The sequence below is a fragment of the Centroberyx gerrardi genome, chromosome 13 (assembly GCF_048128805.1).
Source record: "Centroberyx gerrardi isolate f3 chromosome 13, fCenGer3.hap1.cur.20231027, whole genome shotgun sequence".
NCBI lineage: Eukaryota > Metazoa > Chordata > Actinopteri > Beryciformes > Berycidae > Centroberyx > Centroberyx gerrardi.
Window position 1 is genome coordinate 31,087,813 of NC_136009.1, and position 8,463 is coordinate 31,096,275.

Here is an 8,463-nt window from a genome sequence, read left to right on the forward strand (position 1 = left end):
ACTTTCAGATATAAATTTTCATTGATATAGTTTCTTTCTTTCATCTAGATAGTTTCTTCTGCTGCCTTTTATCTTTTTAATTTGTTTTCAGAGAAACTTTACAAAATATTTAAGTTAGTATCAGTTACAGCATTTGTAATTTTTTGTCTATGATAATATTCTGAACATTTATTTGAACAATGAATGCTTTGCTCTATAATATCGTATTGCTTTGCTCAGCAGTAGATATATTGTTTATTATTGTCTACTATTGCTTCTCTTTTTTCTTAACATCTGCATTCTGTCAGGAACTTTTTATTCTTATTTTATTTTTGTGAAGCGCTTTGTAAGCATTTTTTTAAAAGTGCGATATAAATAAAGACATGAAATTGTACATTTTGTCATTTTAAGAACACTGAGCATGATGGTTGTAATTTCTCTGAGAAATATCAGTTTTTTTTCATGAAGACCTTGTCAGTAATTCAGTGGTAATTCCATTATTCAGTGTAATGAAGTGTGTTTTGCTTCAGTTCATTGACTTTATATAATGTTTGTCAGGTTTGCTGCTTGCTGTACAGTGTCAGCAGCTGAAATGTTGCTGTAAGATGAACTCAAACAGAAATAAATGGGACTGAAATAATAATAATAATCCCTTTGTGAATTGCCAATCTGTTGTTACATTTCAGACTGTGTGTTTATGAAGTCAACATTCGTGTATCATAATGTTGGTGAATGCTGAGCAGCGATGAGGCGGGAAGGGTCGGGTTCAGGCTGTAAACGAGCTGATGTGGTTTCTGTTTCAGTCTTACTGTGTGGAAACAAAACCACTTCCTCAACAACATGATTAGCTTTTTAATGCTGCTATTCTTCCTCCTAGAGATAGAGAGAAAGAGGAGATCATATGAAAGATGGAGCAGGAGTAAGTCAGTCAGTAAAGCTTCACTTAAATAGACACTTTTTAAAACTCACAGTTTACAAAGCGCTTCCCAACAAGAGGATCAAAGACAGAAAAGACATGAAAGACAGAAAAGATTGAAGAGAAGACAAAAGCATCTTAAAACAACACAACCATACATATAGAAAGTAAAAACAGTAAAAACCATGAAGCATTTCAAACCCCATGATGATGAAAAGGTTAAACCTATACAATACACACATAAACTCCTCCATACACACAAGTCCTAACCAAATAAAGAGCAGAGACCCGTCCAGCCCCTCGTCAGGAAGGCCGGCCTGTAGAAGTGGGTTTTCAGCAGCTGCTTAAAGGAGACAACAGACTCTGATCTGATCGGCAGAGGGAGACGATTCCAGAGAGTTGGGGCCAAAACTGCCGAGACACGTTCTCCCTTAGTTTGGAATCTAGAATTGGAGACGACCGGCAGACCTCCACCTGAGGACCTAAGTGAAGTCACGGGCCGATAAAGAGTCAGCGGCTCACAGATAGAACCGGGTTCCAGGCCGGTCCAGGCCTTGTAGGTGATTCAGAGGATCTTAAAGCAATATTCCACTTAGTTTTAACATGGGGGTTATTTATTTGAAAAGCACAATATAAACTACTCACCAAGACCAGATGCAGCTGGACCAGTTTGTAGAGTTTGAATGAGCCACCAAAATCTCCTGAAAACTGACATTGAACACGTTGGTGAACAGATTCAACAACAGATCCTGCTGGAAGACAATAAAGCAGCAACTGGTCCGTCCTCATTTTGCATTTCTATTCTTGCTTTACACTAAAATGAGTCAAATAAAAGTAGATCCGGTCTCCCCAACAGGAACTATCTCTCCTAAATGGTATCCCTCCGCTGTGTTCTCTTCTATCAATAAAAATGCTGTTTGGTGAGATTCTGTTCTGAAGCGTGGGACCAACAGTCAGCTGGAAATCACAGCAGCAGATCTGTTGTTGAATCTGTTCACCAACGTGTTCAATGTCACTTTCCATTCAAATGAATGGGAAGTCAAAATCTGAACGCTACAAACTGGTCCGGCTGCATCTGATCTTGGTGAGGAGATTATATTCTGCTTTTCAAATAAATAAGTCCATGTTGAAACTAAGTGGAATATTGCTTTAAAGAAAGTTGTTCAGCAGTCAGGACTCATCAAACCCGTCCTGCTGCCAGTGAAGCAACATGTGATTTGCTGCTGGGTGACGCTGACGATAACAGACAGGCTGTGGTTTCACTGCAGCTCCACACCGCTCACTGTGGTTTGTCATATCAACAAAATGACAGTTACAATTATTTATTTTGGTTAAGAATCCTTCCAGGAAGCCCGGCTTTATTTCCACAGAGTCTCAACTCAATCTGTGGGATCTTCCTGACCGAAGTCACATGTGAATTCAAAGCACATGTGCATTTTGGACACGTGTTGCTTTTCACATGTGAACGTCTTGATTTGTTTTACATTGTATTCTGACATCATGTGACAGTTTTTACTTCAGATGTGAACATTTCAGTTCATAGCTGAAGTGTTTTTTTCATCTTCCATTACATGTGAAGCAATATTTGTTTCACATGTGAAAACTTAATTTCACATGCAAACAGACAGTTTGTGACCTTGCAATTATACGGTTCTATGTGACTTTTTGTCCAAACTGAGTTGGTCACATAAACCTGTGGAACCTATTCTACCTATTTTTGAGTCTGTCATTTCTAAAACAAAAGGCCCCGACTCCATTTAACTCAGTGGATGCTGAACATTTTGAAGCTCAATATGTCAAAACTCCTGAAGGGAGATGGAACCATATAATTCTAAGCTCATATATTTCACTCATTCAGTCGTTTCCACAGAGGAAATGAGAAATTTCACCTTCAAATCTGAAAAGCAACAAAAAGCACATGTGCTTTGAATTCAGTGAGGCTTTTCACATGTGACTTTGTTCTCAAAAACCTCAAAGTTGTTGTCTACTAATTGTTTATGTATTCATTTTTCAGTGTTTTCTATTTGCATTTTCAGCCTCACATCACAAGTCGCTCTGCAGCAAGATTTCCAGAAATCCTCCTTCGACGTCACTGCTACACTAAAACATTTGAAATCATATATAATAAACATTATGATTTATCAGACTGAAAGCACAAAAACACACTGAGACGGTTCAGTGTGAAGTTTCTGTGCAGCAGCAGCCAAGACTCTCAGTTTCCTGTTTCAGGAACAAAAAAACATGTCGGTGTTTTGTTTTTCTAAGCAGAACTTCGATGTCAGCGTTGATTCCTCACAGCGCAGAGGAATGAACTGCTGTTCAGTTCATTAGTTAAATAGCTTCATAAAGTTCATAGATTCCTGCAGAAAAACATGTGGAGTGTGGTTGTGATCAGTGAGGGATAAATCTGACTGAAGCAGCTGTCTGCACTATAGAGACAGCAGATACGACTCAGTAACTAACAGGAGAAAACTGCTTTCTTTACAGCTGAATTCTACACAAGCTGATGGAAACTAAAAGCCTTCGTCACGTGACGTTTTGCCAAAGTCAGCGCCAAGAGAGCAGAGAAATGACAGACAGCATCCAATAAAAATAAGGATCTTCACACAACTCAGACACTGTGATGATGCAGTTTATTGACAATATCCATCTAATAATTCATGTGATTTTATCATATTTATTTGTTTATAAGTGACGAGGCCGCTCCAGTTAGTAATCCAGTCAGAAAACAGTCAGTCAGCATGTGTGTTGGTGGAGCCTCCCTTGTTTGTATGGATCATGAGGAGAGAGAGTCCACAGCAGTACACCATGCTCTTCACTATCATCACTGTGTAAACCAGAGAGAGCAGCTTCACCCTGCACTGGGACTGGAAGGAGACTGGAGACAAGACAAACAGCACAAGTCAACCATGAGTGTAGATCTGAACAGGAATGACGGTTCTATCACTTCAGATTCTATGTTTGATTCCTGCAGCAGTCAGTTGATCCTGCAGTGAGCTGACTGAGCTCAGTCTGCATCAAATCACCAGACAGAACAAATAAAACAAGAACAAATGTTAAGATACAACAAATGATATTTGTAATGTAACAGCTGGTTGACAGGCAGGAGATCCTGACTGAACTCTGTGGTAACAGTAACAGCAGATGAAGCAGACTATCTGTAGTGAGGTGTCGCCCCCTGCTGCCTGCAGGCCGCAGCTACAGCGGAGCGCTACTGTCAGCTGGAAAGTCAAATAGAACCAAACGGTTCCACTGCATTGGTCACAACTCCGCCATCTTTTACCTGATTCCTTAGCTACTTTCAAACAAAGTAAAGGCAAGTCCAAGAAGCCTGCAGACCGAATCTGGAGTCATTCTGACTTGCGGTTCATAAGAAGAAGATTTTTTAAGCTTTTTCCAAAAATCCAAAATGGCAGAATGTTTTATAGGCGGAGCTTATTGGTCCAAGAGGCAAAACTGTTCATCATGATCAGATACATATCTGTACCAAGTTTCACATCTCTACGACTAACAGGACGGCGGGGCTGAGCCTCAGACTTTGGGAGCTTATTACAGCGCCCCCTATGGGCCAATCAGTGACATCATTTGTTTCCCAGTAGCAGTTGACCTGAACTATCAATATGTCAAAATGGACAAAGAGTTATCAATGTATGGACGAGTTATTGGACAAAATACTAATAATTCCAGCAATTAAACTTCTCTCGTGCATTCTAACTTGAATTCAGGCATTAGCAAATGATCGCCGATAATAGTTTGATTAGAGTTTTAATTGACAGGCCTAGTTAGGATTTCCTCAGTGAAGTTGAGAAGAGACAGGAGACGGTCAGGAGTTTAGGACTTGCTTCTTAAATGACAAAATTAGATTTTTCCTATCTTTGACATTTAGGACAGAACAAACACTCAGGATGTTTTAATGTTTTAATAAAGAAAAGATTCACTGGAGCACACGGACAATTTAGCCTTTTATTGAAGGTGCAAAGACTAACGTTTCGATGCTACTGCATCTTCATCAGAGTCAATGGACAGAGGTAGTAGTGACACTATATAGCTTCCTAACCATCAGCAGCTGAGGAGAGGGGGCAGTGCACTCAGTGAGCCACTTGCCCACCTGCACCACTAACCTATTAAAATAAGTCTCTCTCTGTCACGGCTGGTGCTAGCAGGGTACAGGAACACAGGGGATAGGACCCAAATGCAGACGCCTGAGGCAGAGCTGATGCAGTTCAGTGATTTTATTACACAATGAGGTACAAAGGCTTACGGGATGGTGAGGCAAGCAAGGGTCAAAACCGGACAAGGCAGTCCAAACTGGCAAACAAATCCGACAAGGAGCAGGCAAGGATCAAAAAGTCCAATAAACAAGCAAGGTCCAAAACAGGCAGGTAACAGGCCTCAGGGACAACAGAAGAACAGGATACGGAAACTAGAGCAAGACATGAAGCACACGGCAACTTGACTTAACGATCTGGCAGGGAACAAAGCAAGTGAACTGGTATAAGTAGTGAAGGCTGATAGGGAATGAGGTGCAGGTGGGGAGACGGGAGGGAAAGCTCAGGTGACCGCAGGGCTGATGAGAAGTGGAAACAGGTGATCAGGAAAGGAGGGAAAGTCCGAGGACATCTGGCGGACGGCTAGAGGATGGCAGGACTGGGGAGTTGAAGGAAAGAACACGGCCTGGGAGAAGAGAGCAGGGGCTGGAGACAGGGACCGAGAGCAATGTGGAGGGCTGGGGATGAAAGAGTGGTCGACAAGGGAAACCGAGGAGCAGATTGTGACAGGTGTGCAGGATGAGCAGAGCCGGGAGCCAGGAGAACGAGGAAGGGAGACCACGCCCACGCCAATACACACACAAACAAAACATAGACCAAGAGAGAGAGACAGACAGGGGAGCACTAGGAACACAGGGAAGGGGAAACACAAGGAAACACTCGGGAGTCTTCTGGGGGTACGGCCACGGCCGCAACACTCTCATGGAGTTATATGTTGGACATTCAAACAGAAAGTGTGTCTCTGTCTCTGTCTTATTTAGATCACAGTGTTTACAGCCTCTGAGTTTTCAGCTGCTTCCCTTTCAGTCTCCAGTTGTGGTCGGACAGTCTGAATCTAGAAAGCATCTTTCTTTCTTTAAAAAGTTTTATTTGAAGGTAATTGGACAGTTGATATTCCTGATTGAGTTGAGAGGGTTAGGGTTAGGGTTAGGGTTAGGCCTCGGATGGCAGGACGCCGCTCGGTTGTTACTGAGGAGGGCCGGCGGCCTCGGATACGTCAAGCAGCTGTTCCTGCTCCGGCCTGAGGTTGTGGACCTGACCGGCATCGTACACGGGGCCGTAGCTACAAACAGACATCTGGTGCACCTTGATCCCAGAATAGGGGAGGGATGTCCTGTCTGTTCTAGGGAGGAGTCTTTACAACATCTTTTCATCCTGTGTCCTAGACTTACTGCTTTATTTAGGTTGTTAGACTCTCAGGGTCTGGGGGAAGGTTTTTCTTTTGACTTTTTTTATCTATGGTCAAAAAAGTCTGTGTGTGTGCTGGTTAACATGCTGTCAGGAGGCCAAACTGTCGATATGGAAAAGCAGAAAGAATCAGATTCAGGGTCGGGGGTCAGTGGATCCTGGTCTGATGCTGACTGGTCTGTTCAGCCCGGCTCAGGGTGGAGTTTGAATATTACAAACTGACTGATAACATTGATGCTTTTGTGAACATCTGGGGTGTTGGGGACGTGTTGTGCTGTGTTGAGGAGGACTTGCTATCTCTGAATTTGTTATCTTTTTTCCTTGTATTTATTGCTTTATTTTGTTTATTTATTTTTTTATTTTCGGTCTTCTATGATATAGGTCAATCATATTGTATATCCTGACTATGAATAAACGTCTTTTTTAAATTCAAATTATCTTTTTTGTTACCTGAACCTGTCTGCACCTTCATCTGGGCGTACATTGTTATCTCTAGTAGTAGTAGTATCAGTAGTAGTAGTGGTAGTAGTAGTAACAGTAGTAGTAGTAATACTAGTATCAGTAGTAGTATTAGTAGTAGTAGTAATAGTAGTACTAGTAGTAGTAACAGTAGTAGTAGTAATAGTAGTAGTAGTAATACTAGTATCCGTAGTAGTATTAGTAGTAGTAGTAACAGTAGTACTAGTAGTAGTAACAGTAGTAGTATTAGTAGTAGTAGTAACAGTAGTAGTATTAGTAGTAGTAGTAACAGTAGTAGTATTAGTAGTAGTAGTAACAGTAGTAGTAGTCAGTCTTCAGGTCAGTCAGTGTTCTCTCTTCATTTTCTCCACTAGATGGCTCTGTGTTGTTTTCACAGCTGCAGAAATAATAACAGAAGAACCTTCATGATGTCATCAGGTTGGATTCACTGTTGGTTCTGGTCTGACTGAAGGACTGGACTGTATGAACTTCACTTTAACAGTCACATCCACTAACAGTATTGTTTCTTCAGTAAAAACATGAACCAATGTGCTGTTTCCCATTTAACTCAACATCTTCCAACAAGACAAATCACTCCTCCTCTGTCAAGACAGTGTCACCTCTTCATCACCTCCTCTTCATCACCTCTTCATCACCTCCTCTTCATCACCTCTGGAGTCTTCATCAACTTTGGACTCTTCATCACATCCTTTTCATCACCTCTTTGTCACATCCTCCTCTTCATCACCTCCTCTTCATCACCTCTTCATCACCTCCTCTTCATCACCTCTGGACTCTTCATCACCTCCTCTTCATCACCTCTGGACTCTTCTTCACCTCCTCTTCATCACATCTGGACTCTTCATCACCTCCTCTTCATCACCTCCTCTTCATCACATCTGGACTCTTCATAACATCCTCCTCATCACCTCTTCATCACCTCCTCCTCATCACCTCTGATCAGCTTCAGTTCCTAGATCAGCAGGGAGGTCAGAGGTCAGAGGTCAGAGGTCACAGCAGCAGATAACAGATAACTAATATTCCTGATGATCACTGTCAGTTATTCTGGATAAAAACATCAACTAAATGACTAAAGTGTAAGAATTTCAAAGTAGTTTTTCCTCTGTATTCTCTCTCTGTACTGGATGGCAGGTTGAACCTTTAATGCAGAAAGTGTAATTCTGTAGGGAAACATCTAGTTCAACACAATCCAAATAAATCCAGTTCCCTCTCAACATGGTGACAGGATATATACTGACTGTTTCACCTTTTCAAATCCTTTTAAAAGACCACATGAAGACTTCATTATTCACTTTATTATTCAATCATTGTAAAATCTGTTGGATCCGGTCTGTAAAGTGTCTCCGTCATTAAAAATACCGTCGTTTGGTTTGACTTTGTGCTATGAAGCATTTTGTCAGAGGAAATCTCACTTCAAAATATCTCACTTTAAAATATTGATGTCATATCATCACAGAATCAAACTCCATATCGGTGTGATTTTCTTGGTGATCAGGTTTCATCTGGACTGGGACTAAAACTCTGACAACTGAGACGGTTTGACATCTGGACTCTATTCAATTCTGTTTTTGTCTGAACTGAAGTTTATATTTTACTAAAACACAACAAGGGAAAAATATTTTCTGCCGTGAG